The sequence below is a fragment of the Microtus ochrogaster genome, chromosome 2 (assembly GCF_000317375.1).
Source record: "Microtus ochrogaster isolate Prairie Vole_2 chromosome 2, MicOch1.0, whole genome shotgun sequence".
Classification (NCBI taxonomy): domain Eukaryota; kingdom Metazoa; phylum Chordata; class Mammalia; order Rodentia; family Cricetidae; genus Microtus; species Microtus ochrogaster.
In genome coordinates, this window is record NC_022010.1 from 95024680 (window position 1) to 95036469 (window position 11790).

The following is an 11790-nucleotide window of genomic DNA, read 5'->3' on the forward strand; positions in this document are numbered from 1 at the left end:
GGACAGGCAGAAAGCAGAAGACGTAAGAAGGGACAACTCACTGCTGAGACACTTGAATAAAATCCCTTCGCTCTCCTTAGGTTCTTCCAGACTCAGGTTCAAGGTTGCTCTAATACTGAGATATCATACAACGAGCTGACATGTTTATCTAATTATTCTTTATCAATAAAAAAATCAAGAGTCAGGTATCAGGGTAAGAACGCTAATGATCAGAGAAGTGGCACAGAAGTGACCAGTGACCTCTCATCTCTCCAGTTCCCAGATCCAAAAAAGCTGAGACCTCTCACAGGCCCGCCTTACTACTTCCTGTCTCCTATCTGTCCTCAGTCCTCCAAAACCTCTATGGTTAATTTTGCTCAGCGAGTGGCTAGCTTTGCCCCCTGACTCAAAGCAAACTTTTATTGCCTGAATGTGATCAAAATATCACATGTTGGCTCGTTGTATGGTATCTCAGCATTGGGGCACATAGTAAAATTTGTGAAGCTTGTTGTGAGGATTATTCTCCTTTGTCAAGTTGACTGGATTCAGAATCACCTGGGAGACACACCTGTAGGCACATCTGTAGGGATCACCCCAGAGATGCTGACAGTGCTGTCCCACAGGCTGGAGTGTGGACTGGATTAAAAGGGACAAGCAGGAAGGCAGCGTGGCCTGCTGCCGCCTTATCCTCTTGCAACCACAGCTAGAGCTACTTACACCTTCTCTGCCATGATTGATGGGCATACCCTTGAAGTGTGAGGAAAAGCAAAGCCTTCCTTCCTTAAGTTGCCTCTTTTTTTCCTTATTTATTTATTTATTTATTTATTTATTTATTTATTTAGTGAGCAGGGTCTTACTATGTATGTAGCCTTGGCTGGCCACCTAGAACTCTCTCTGTAGACCAGGCTGGCCTAGAACTCACAGAGATCCGCCTGCCTCTGCCTCCCTAGTGCTGGATTAAAGGCATGTGCCACTGTGTCCAGCTCTGATTTTGCTTTTGTGTCACTATGATGTCACGGTGGTGAGAAAAGTCACATACCAGTCCCGAAACAAACAAACAGCATAAGTCTGGCTTTGGCACCTACTGTCCCTCCCTCCCCCCATTAGCTCTTGTTAGTAGGGCAGTAGATAGATACAATGATTTCTGGACATTCCTGAACATGTTCACAACTACATCTCTCTGTCCGGGAACTTCCTTGAAGAGCAAGGTGGTGCTATTACATACAGTGAGGTCTTCAGCAACCCCATCCCCTCCCACACACACAACACCCAAGGACCAGGCCAGGAGCAGCAAAGAGCCTTGTCCAATTTGAACTCCCTTCTGACTTTGTGTTGTTGAAGGTGACTTCAGCATTCACAAACCCGGAGGAGACAACCTTTTCTCTAAGTGCCTCTGCTGCCAACTAGGTCCTCCATACTGCTGCTTCCCACTCTGTGTTAGAATTTCTGTTTCCACGTGAAACAAGGATGCTGTAGAGGGGATGCTATGTCAGATTGTCTTGTAAGCAACGAATGCAGAATGTATTTCAAGTCAGGAAAGGCTCTTTTCTCACCCGATCCTTGGATTCTGTGAATGGAGTGGTATCTTGGGAGACCTTATAAGGAGACAATGGTTGGCTTAGATTAGTAATTGGTTAAATATTAACACAAAAGGAGGCCCTCGTGGGCTTTTTGGAAAATCATACTAGTGTAAGCAGGGTTGGGTTTGTATTTGCCTCACTTAATTCAAACAAAGGACGTGCATGTTGTTGGAGACTCTTGAGCTTCTTTAAAATCTCTTGTTTTCACATAGTGCTCCCCCTACTACTGGTTTCTAGGTCTGTTTAGCATTTCTCATTTGGTTCTGGTCTGTGCTGGGCAGGGTGTATGGCAATGGAGTGTGTTTGGTTCAGAACAGTGGATTTCTTTGGTTCTCCTTGGACCATAGCGAGTGGTTTCACTGACCTTTGGAAGTTATGACACAATGAATGAGATGAGAGATTTGTTTGTTTATGAAAGGGCAGCGGCGGTGGGGCAGGTGTGGTTGACATACACCTTTAATGCCAACACTTGGGAAGCAGAGACTGGTGGATTGCTGTGAGTTCCAGGTCAGCCAGAGGTACATAGTAGAAACTTTGTCTTAAAAACCAGAACCAAACCAAACCAGTGAAGACAGAAAGCAATTGATAACAAATAGTGATGATCTTACTAGTTTTCCTGTTATGATGGGTGGATCAGGACCTGGGTTCATAGATGTCCACATTCCATTCCTCTAGCGGTCGATTTTTGTCAGTGTGAGACACCCACAGTTACTTTAGGTATGATGTGAAATAGAAAGGGCTGGACCAGGCGCTGCTCTGAGGCCGGATGCTGCTCTCCACAGGGGACTTGGCCCTTGACTCAGAACCCTCTTTTCTTTCGTATTTGATGCTCAGCTGATGCAAGTCTTTGATTTATGTTTTCCCATTGGACAGTGGGATGGTTGGGCTGCTTGCAGGTCTATAAAAGGTTCTTTGATGTGACCCGCTCAGCCTTGACCTCTTCCCCATGTAGGGCTCCAGATCCCACTCCTAAAAGCTCTAATTTGAGAATCAGAGTCTGAAATAGCCCCAAAGGTATCCTGTTTAGCTCGTCATTCAAGTAGCTAAGCCCCTGCCACGACCATTTAAAACCCTCTCACCTTTCATCTGGCTAAGCAGTTCTTTTTTGAAATCGGACTTGTTTATGAAGGTGTGTCCTTTTCTTTATCCACCCAATTCTGTCCCTCTGGGAAGCACTGAATGACTGGGATGGAAGGAAATCTCCCACAGAACTGCTAAGGACCTGAGCCTTGATGGCTCCCGTTGTCTCTCCTATGTGCTGTGGTCAAAGTTGGGGTCATCTGGGGGTGCAACCTGGACCCGATAGTGGCCATTCTTCAGGCAGTTGCTTAGTTTCTCTTTGCCTTCGTATCCCCAACTGTAAAATGCTGAGGTCTTTAACCTGGAGAGGACCGGTTCCATCATTTTTAGAGTCTTCGGCTCACACTGGAATAAAATGGGAATGGGGATACCCTTGTTAAGATTTTTGAGATGACCACATCAGAGCACCATATAAGTGGGGGACCCCCCCAGAAGTGAGACCATGTGTCACTGCCCAGAAAGATGTTCCTATTTACAGCATTGTTGTAAGAATTCAATAAACTAGTATTGGAAGCCTTTAAATTAGTGTATAGCACTTATACATTCTATAAATGGCTACCTAGAAACTGAGGGTTGAATAGTGTGAGAACGAGAAGGATCATGGGTAGTTCAGTGTGGCAGGAGAGGAAGGCTTGGGCTGTGCCTGGAGACTCCCTGCATAGTTTACTCGTGGATATCCCATGGCTCTCGTCAATAATGATGATTTTCCTCAACATCATATTTGAATGCTTTTTTATATTCCATGCACAAAAAGAACAGTGGTCATATGTAACTTATGATTATTATGTAATTTATTACATCACTATAGTGTGTTAGAATAACTCTTTCTCTTGTAAGGGAGTTCTTATCCATTCTTATTCATCGCAAATTTCAGAATCCAGATTTGGAAAGAAGAGTCTAAAATCGTGCTAATTGGGCTCTGCAGAAAGCACTTTCGACAATTTGAATATGTAACTGATTTTTACCATACAGGCTGTGAATTGGCTATCCTTAGTGCGAATTGGCTATAGTTAGTGCGAATTGGCTATAGTTAGTGTGAATTGGCTATAGTTAGTCCAGAAGGGATGATTTCCTGATATATAAATAACCTTCCTTTTCTTGGAACGGAGACCATAGAGAACAGTACAGATTTGTTTAATTGAAATTGTTTGGGTTAATTTGGCAACCTGCAAAAATGCCTCTTTGATTTTGAGCTGTGGTCTTGCTCATCTTGAGCACTATGCTGCCATCTCAACAGAAAAGCATGTACAAAACCTGTCCTTGACACAGGTGTGTCCCTCCTACTCAACATAAAGAATATTCATATAAATCGTAAGATCTGAGATCCTTATATCCCTAAAGGAGATAATCTGACTTTCCCTGGATTTTTCTGTTCCAGGAAAATGTCAGATCCTATTCCTGTTCTCTTCTAGGAAATCCTCAGCCCCATTTAGCTGCAGCGGCACTAGGGACCTGGTCCTCTACAGATGGGCTTAACATGCTATTTCCGTGTTTCGTTTGAAAGGCCGGGCGGCTGTTCATTTGTGGTTAATACTGTAATTCTTAAAATGTCCTTTTAAGAAGTGGATGGAAATATCCAAAACTCCATTTTTGTTCTAATGGTGTCATTGCTCAAGCACACACGGAGCCGTCAGCAAAATGTGTTTGTGTCAGACAGCTCGCATGAATGGAAAGGAGCAGGGCTAAAAAAAGGCGGATTGACAGGTGTCTTGTTAGGCTTCTGCGCTCAGTCATTTTTGTAACTGCACAATTCTCTACGCCCCGCCTCCAGGAAGATGTCCTGATGGATGATTCTACTACACTATTTTAGGATGTGATGGCTTCATTTGAAAAGTGTTTTGATGAACAAAACACCATCACTTCCTTGTCAGTTTTTGGGATGCTCTCGGGTTTCACGGTATAATCAGGGACTGAACGGGTACTTCTTGGGTACCAGATATTTGATGACTAAGTGGGCTTGGCAGTGAAATCGGAGGTCGGCTTCAGCCGGGAAAGAAGGGATTAGCTCCATTCTGTGCTTTTCTTGATGGCTGCTGTAAAATGTATTTTTAGTTTATTACAAACCAGTTCACTCTTTTTTTTTTCCTGAATCAAAGAGAGGGAGAGATTTCTGGGAGTAATTATATTTTCAATTAAGGGCCAGCTTTGTCTCCTAAAATTAGCAAAGTTAGAATTACAAGATACGTTGTAAACTATCACTTTTAAATATCTGTCTTCCTAAAAAGAAAACAAGGCTGAGAGATGCTAGGCAGCACAGCTAGTGAGTAAGAGACAAAACCGAGATGCAAGATAGATAGAATGGCGTGACGTCACACACGACATTGGTCTTCTCCAAATTGTATGTTAACGGCTTTTGTACTCAGTAGTGAATAGCTAAGGCATTCATTCCTTACCATGCCCTCTGTGTGGTTTTACATTTGACCTTATTCCTGAAGACATTGAGGATATTTGAACTGGCAATCAAACTGATATGCTTGACTTTGATATCATTAAGAGTGCGCCATCATGACCCGGAAATATCATTGCCCTATCAGCAGCTTCTCATCCGGTTGGTCACTACAGTTCTCTATGTCGTTCATCTTTGCCACACTATGCAGGAGTGGTGTCTACACTGTCTGAAGGCTGGGAGGTAAACCTGCAAGTCACAGACATCCAATGTTCTAAGTGCTTTAGCGTGACATTGAACAGAGGACTCAGAGGACAAGGCTGGGTGACCACACAGAGAAAGTGACAGCAGTGAGGGACTTGATCCTCAAAACAAGCTTCACTCGCCAAGAAGGTGTTAGTAGTTGGTGGCTTCTGGGGAAGACGAGTCAGTTTTCTTTAAGGGTGTGGCCCCTGAGAGGCCAGCCATGTCCAGTGGATGGCCCCACACCAAAGAGCATATAAGCAGTACAAACTGGACTCCATTATTTTTAAAAAGGGACATGAAGTTCGGAGGTGGTGGGAAGGTGGGAGGTAGATTTGGGAGGAACTGGGGGGAGGAGTGAGAGTGAATATCATTAAATACATTGCATGAAAATTTCAAAGAATTAATAAAAATATTTAAAGACAAAAGAAAGAACTTCTCAAGGAGCAATAGGAAAGCATCTTCTTCAAAGGTGAAGAAAATTTTGGTGCGTTGTTGAAAAGATTTATTTTTGGCAAGAAACTGAGTGTAATTCCTGAGTCATGGAACATTGGGCAAATATTTGAGACTTTCTAACTCTCTGTTCCTTTATAAAACAGGAATGTTAAAGGGCAGCCTTGCACATTAAATACCACACGAATTAGTGCAGATAGCTGAATATCTGCCCGTTGATGTCTGCCTCCTGCACGCAGTGTCTCATCCTTATCTTAAAGCCAAGGTATTTCATGAGTCCAACACATTCTATCCGTGAAGGTATTAGCTTAGAACCTTTGAATTTCCTTTTCTTCACCCACTTTCCTCTTCCATCCATCTTCCGTCCGTCCGTCCGTCCCTCCCTCCCTCCCTCTCTCCCTCCCTCCCTCTTCCCTCCCTCCCTCTTTTCCTCCCTTCCTGCTCCCTTCTTCCCTTCTTCTTTTATTCCTCCTTCCTTCCTAACATAAATTCCATCAAGATGAGGTGAGAAAATAAGTCTCTCCATACGCCAGGTCACCTGTGGACCCATTACAGGTCTCATGTGGTACAGCACTCCCCCTCTTAACTACAGTGAAGACTGTGGTGTTCAGGCTTGGTTCGAAGGCTCAGGACAAGAATTCTTCTCTTCCCTTTGGGCTTATAGATCTGGAGGCACGTGCAGGCAAGTAGCAGCCTTGTCACAGGGGAACTCCAACTGGAAATGGAGTCGGCCTACACTAGAGCTGTCCCAAAGGTGAAGGAAGTCAGTTTATATCATTTTAATATCAACTTATATAAAATCTGCTTGTAGAACTAGTAGGTTCTTGAGTTTCCCAGGTTTCTGAGCCCAACTGTGCTCTATGGAAGCTAAGGTCATGTTAACTTGGTTAGCAATAATTCAGAAATGGAGAAATGGGTCACTCAGATCTACTCTTCTTTTTTTTTTTCTTGCCATCATTCACTTGGGAGGTTTGGTTTTTGTTTGTTTGTTTGTTTTTGTTTTAATTCTTTCTGGAAATAGAAGGTTTTCCATACAAAAACATCAGGCTCTTGTAACCATTCATCTTGGTTGTCAACTTGACAAACTCTAGATTTGGAAACCGGAGTTCCTAGATTCAGTCAATTTGAAGTTTTAAGGAACAGTTGAAAGAATTTCATTAATAATTTGAAGTAACAATAAGACCTTAAAATGAGGCCCAGGGAATATAGCGGATTAAGGCTTGATTCTAAGAGGCCTGTTTTCATTGGTTAGCAGAGAACATGAACAGCTTTCATGGACGGTAGATGCCCATCGCTGTCTGCATGGTATGTTGTTCTGCCAATGATGTCACAGGCACCAGGCAACTACAGGCTGTAAAAGCCATAGAAAGGAAATCTCACAAGGGCCCAGTGCTCACCTGCGATGCAGTGTTGGCCGGAGGAATCCAGGGAACCTGCATTTCTGAGTGTCCCGTGTTCATGCTCTGTACATTTGTTTCATTTCAAAAATGCACTGTGTTCAGTTGAGCTATGTTTTAAATGTATTATCTTGTTTGTATTTAAATAATAGGCTTGATTTTTAGGAGCTCTGTGTAGTCTTACCCTTGTGCTGAATACACGTTACCATCAGAATTGGAATCTAGATCAAAAGTGGAGACATGAATTGTGCTTACTTCCTGTGAAGTAGTCTTTTAAAGAAAATTCAGGGACCTGGAGAGATGGTTCAGCAGTTAAGAACACTGGAGGACCTAAGTTTGGCTTCCAGCACCCACATGGCAGCTCACAACTCCAGTGTCAGGGTATAAGACAACTTCTTTTAGCCTCCACAGGCTCCAGACTCGTATCAGGGCACACTTGATGGATGTGCAAACAAAACACCATGTACATAAAATAAATAAATAAACTAAGCTTGAATCGGGGGGCACTTAGGGGTGTTGTGGAGACCTAGTGTAGTAGAAACTCTCTGGAACCTATAGACGTGATCCTAATGGGTACTCCTAATAATGGGGGATCCTGAGTGTGAACCTTTGTAGTCAGGTGAGGCTTCCAGTGGCGTGACTGGGGTTGCATTCTTAGCCAAGGGGGTCCCAAGGAAATCCCCAAACAACTCTGGCTGCTGCTAAGACAAGGGGTTATTCTACCCAAACTGACAGTGGGGCCCTACTTCTGAGGACAACACCTACTTGTTGAACATGGAGAATCTGAGCTGGTGCCCACGTGGTAACCTTGACTCCTACCTTCCAGTCTCTTTGGCTCAGGAAGGCTCTCTGCAGGCTCCCGAAAGAGAAATGTGGACACCAACCCAGCCACAGAACCTCTGACCTACAATCTGTCTTGCCTGCAAAATATGCTATGGCAATGGTAGCACAGAACTTGTGGGAATAGCCAGCTAATGTCTGATTTTACATAAGGCCCACTCCACAGGAAGGAACCCATACCTGGCATTGCTTGGGTAACCAAGAACCAGAGATTAGATAACCCAGAGACCAAGGGTAAAGCCAAACACTATGGGTCTACACAACAACAACAAAATCGATAAGATAATTCCTGATGATATTCAGCTGTACCCATAGACCAGTACCTTATATCCAGTAATCATCTGAGAGGCTTCCAACAGCAGATGAAAACAAATACAGAGACCATGGTCAGACATTTTTGTGAAGAGAAAGGCTACATTGGAGGTCTCCATCAAATCCCTCTCATCAGAGCTCAGGAAATCCCGCAGAAGAGGAGGCAGAAAGAGTGTAAGAGTTAGAAGGGATGGAGGAACACAGGACAAGTCCCTCTGAATCAACTAAGCAAGGTACGTAGGACCTAAAAGAGGCTGAAGCAGTAAGCACAGTGTGTTTATGGGTCAACACCAGATCCTCTGCATATATAGCCCAGCTATTAGCTTAACATTTTTGTGGAACTCCTGAGTGTGAGAACAAGTGGGTCTCTGGCTTGTGACTGATCTTGGGACTCTTTTCCTCCTGTTGGGTCACCATGTCCAACTTCAATATGATAATTTTTGCTTCATCTTATTATATTTAATTTTGTTATGTTTGGTTTCTATCTCTTAGAAGCCTGTTCTTCTCTAATGAGAGACAGAAAGGGAATGGATCTGGAGGGGAGAGAAGGTGAGGGAGGGACCTAAGTGGAACAGAGAGAGGGAAAACTAGAATCAGAATATATTGTATGAGAAAAGAATCCATTTTCAGTAAAATCGGAAAGAAGGAGTTGGAGAATGACTTTGGGTAACTTTTGCAAGCCACACAACCTTGATCATAATTGCTCATTCCCGACCTAAACTGAGTAGACACAGACAATAGACAAACCGGAAGGAGTCCAATAACATTTTATTTGGAAAAATAGTAAATACATTGTTTAATAGAATGCCAGGAAAACTGCATTTTAGACAATAAAGTTAGTATTTCTTACAATTTTCAAATGTCACAAATTTTACTAAAAGTGAAAAACAAACAAACAACAACAAAAACAAAAACATTTCTAGGTGCTGGGCCACACCACAACAGATAATGGAGCAAAATTTCATCTCAGGCTCTTGGTCTAGGAAAAACTAGCCACAAAGCCCACATTAGATAAACCAGAGCTTTCCCAACTGGAATAAAGTGATGTTTTGTCTTTGTCTTTTAAAAATGGTTTATCTAAAAAATTCAAAGGCTTTATACTCCCTGAGTTTTTCAGTTGTCATTGATTAAAGTTGACATTTGTGTTCCTATTCTGACAACAGCTTAGACATTGAGCTCTTGGAGAGAAAATGAAATTTTCTCTAATGGTTTTAGGTAAGAAGAAAATCATATTTATCTTATATAATCCAACATCCACATGTTTCCCAATAATATAACCTAGAAGAAATAGTGTAACTAAGTCTTACATTTTGTTTTTTATTGCAATATAGATAGATTTAGTTTTCTAAATGCTATCCTAAAGATAGTCTAAATTTCTAATCATCTGTAAATATTCCAGTGTGTACTCCCAAAGTCAACAGCACCCCTTTTAAAAACATAACCAAAGAATACTATTATATCAAGCAATGGCATTGAAAACAATAATTCCTAGAATCATTGATTTTATGGTTAATTCTTTATCCAGGCACTTCAAACATCTACCTTCCTCGATCATCTTATTTCTTCAACTCCTTTTTAATTTTTTATCTAAAATCCAAATGTAAGGTTGCTATGCTTCTTATATTTTTTTAAAAGTTTGTAATTATCCACCACCTACTTCTTTTTTACATTTTTTAAAAATCTGTTTAATAAAAAACCTACAGTTTCTCACATACAACTGTGTCTTTTTTTTAAGATTTATTTATTTATGATGTATACAGTGTTCTGTCTGCATGTAGGCTAGAAGAGAGCACCAGATCTCATTACAGATGGTTGTGAGTCACCATGTGGTTGCTGAGAATTGAACCAGGACCTCTGGAAGGGTAGCCAGTGCTCTTAACCTCTGAGCCATCTCTCCAGCCCACAACTATATCTTTTAATATGCTTCTTTCTACATCTTTACTATAGCTGGGCACATTCTCATCTGAATTTATTTATTTATTTTATGTGCATGGGTGTTTTGTTTGCACATACATCAAGTGTACCGTGATACGAGTCTGGTGCCTGTAGAAGCTAAAAGAAGTTGTCTTATACCCTGACAATGGAGTTGTGAGCTGCCATGTGGGTGCTGGGAGTCAAACCCAGGTCCTCCAGTGTTCTTAACTGCTGAACCATCTACTTATAAGGGAGTGCATACCATATTTCTCTTTCTGGACCCGACTTACTCCACTCAGGATGATTTCTTTCCTAGTTCCATCCATTTGCCTGCAAATTTTAAGATGCCATTTTTTAAACAACTGAGTAATACTCCATTGTGTAAATGTACATTTACTTTATCCATTCTTCTGTTGAGGGATGTCTAGGTGGTTTCCAGTTTCTGGTTATTATGAATAAAGTCTCAGTGAACACAGTTGAGCAAGTATCCTTGTGGTACCATGAAATGTCCTTTGGGTATATGCCCAAGAATGGTATAGCTGGATCTTGAAGTAGTTTGATTCCCGATTTTATGAGGAACTGTCACATTGATCACCATTATTACTGTATAAGTTGACACTCCTACTGTAGAGGAGTGTTCCCCTTGCTCCACATCCTTGCTGGCATAAACTGTCACTTGTGTTATTGATCTTAGCCATTCTGACAGGTGTAAGATGGAATCTCAAAAGTAGTTTTGATTTGCATTTCTCTGATGGCTAAGGATGCTGAGCATCTTATTTCTTCTTCATTCAGTGTATTCGTTATCTGACTCTTTACAGCAAATTTGCTGGCCTAGTCAAGCAAACTAGGGCACGGAGCTGTGAAGTGTCTGATTTACACTCACATAGGTGAATGTGTGTGCATGTGTGTGTGTGTGTGTGCACGCATGTGCAAGTTCATTATGTTCTTTGTCCCAGTTTTCATAAATATTTATCTACTATTCCTTGGTTTAGCTTTAGTCAGTAAGTGTATGTACTTTAATCTTTTAAAAAGTAGCTTTAATGTATTTGTTCTTGGACAATTCCACACACATACATAGTATATTCCGATTACTGTCGGTTCTCCTCTGTTTCTCTCCCCCTCCCTCATTATCACTTCAAGTTTCTTTCCTCTATTCATGTAGTTTTGTTTTGCTTGTGATATATTAAATTTAATTAGAGCCATCTGTGTGACCATCAGAGCCCAGTCAGTGGGCTCATCAGGAGGGATAAAATAGCCACCCCCACCCCAGAATCTATCACAGCCAATAATGCAGCAGAGAGTGTAAGGTTCCTAGTGAATCCTCCCTGATCCACACATGATTGACGACTGACAGGTCTAATCTTATACAGGTCACTGAAGGCAACCTCAGTGCTTGTGAGACCATGATGACATCAGCTGTGTTGTGCCCAGAACATAGTGTGAAACAGTCTTTTGCCTCTTGTATTCTTACCTCTCTTTAATTCATTGTTAGCTTTTCTTAAAAACATTTTATGTTCGTTGAGAATTCCATTAAAATATTTTGATCATACTACTCCCTATTCTTTCCTTTAATTCCTCCTAGATCCACCACACCTCCCATGCCCCC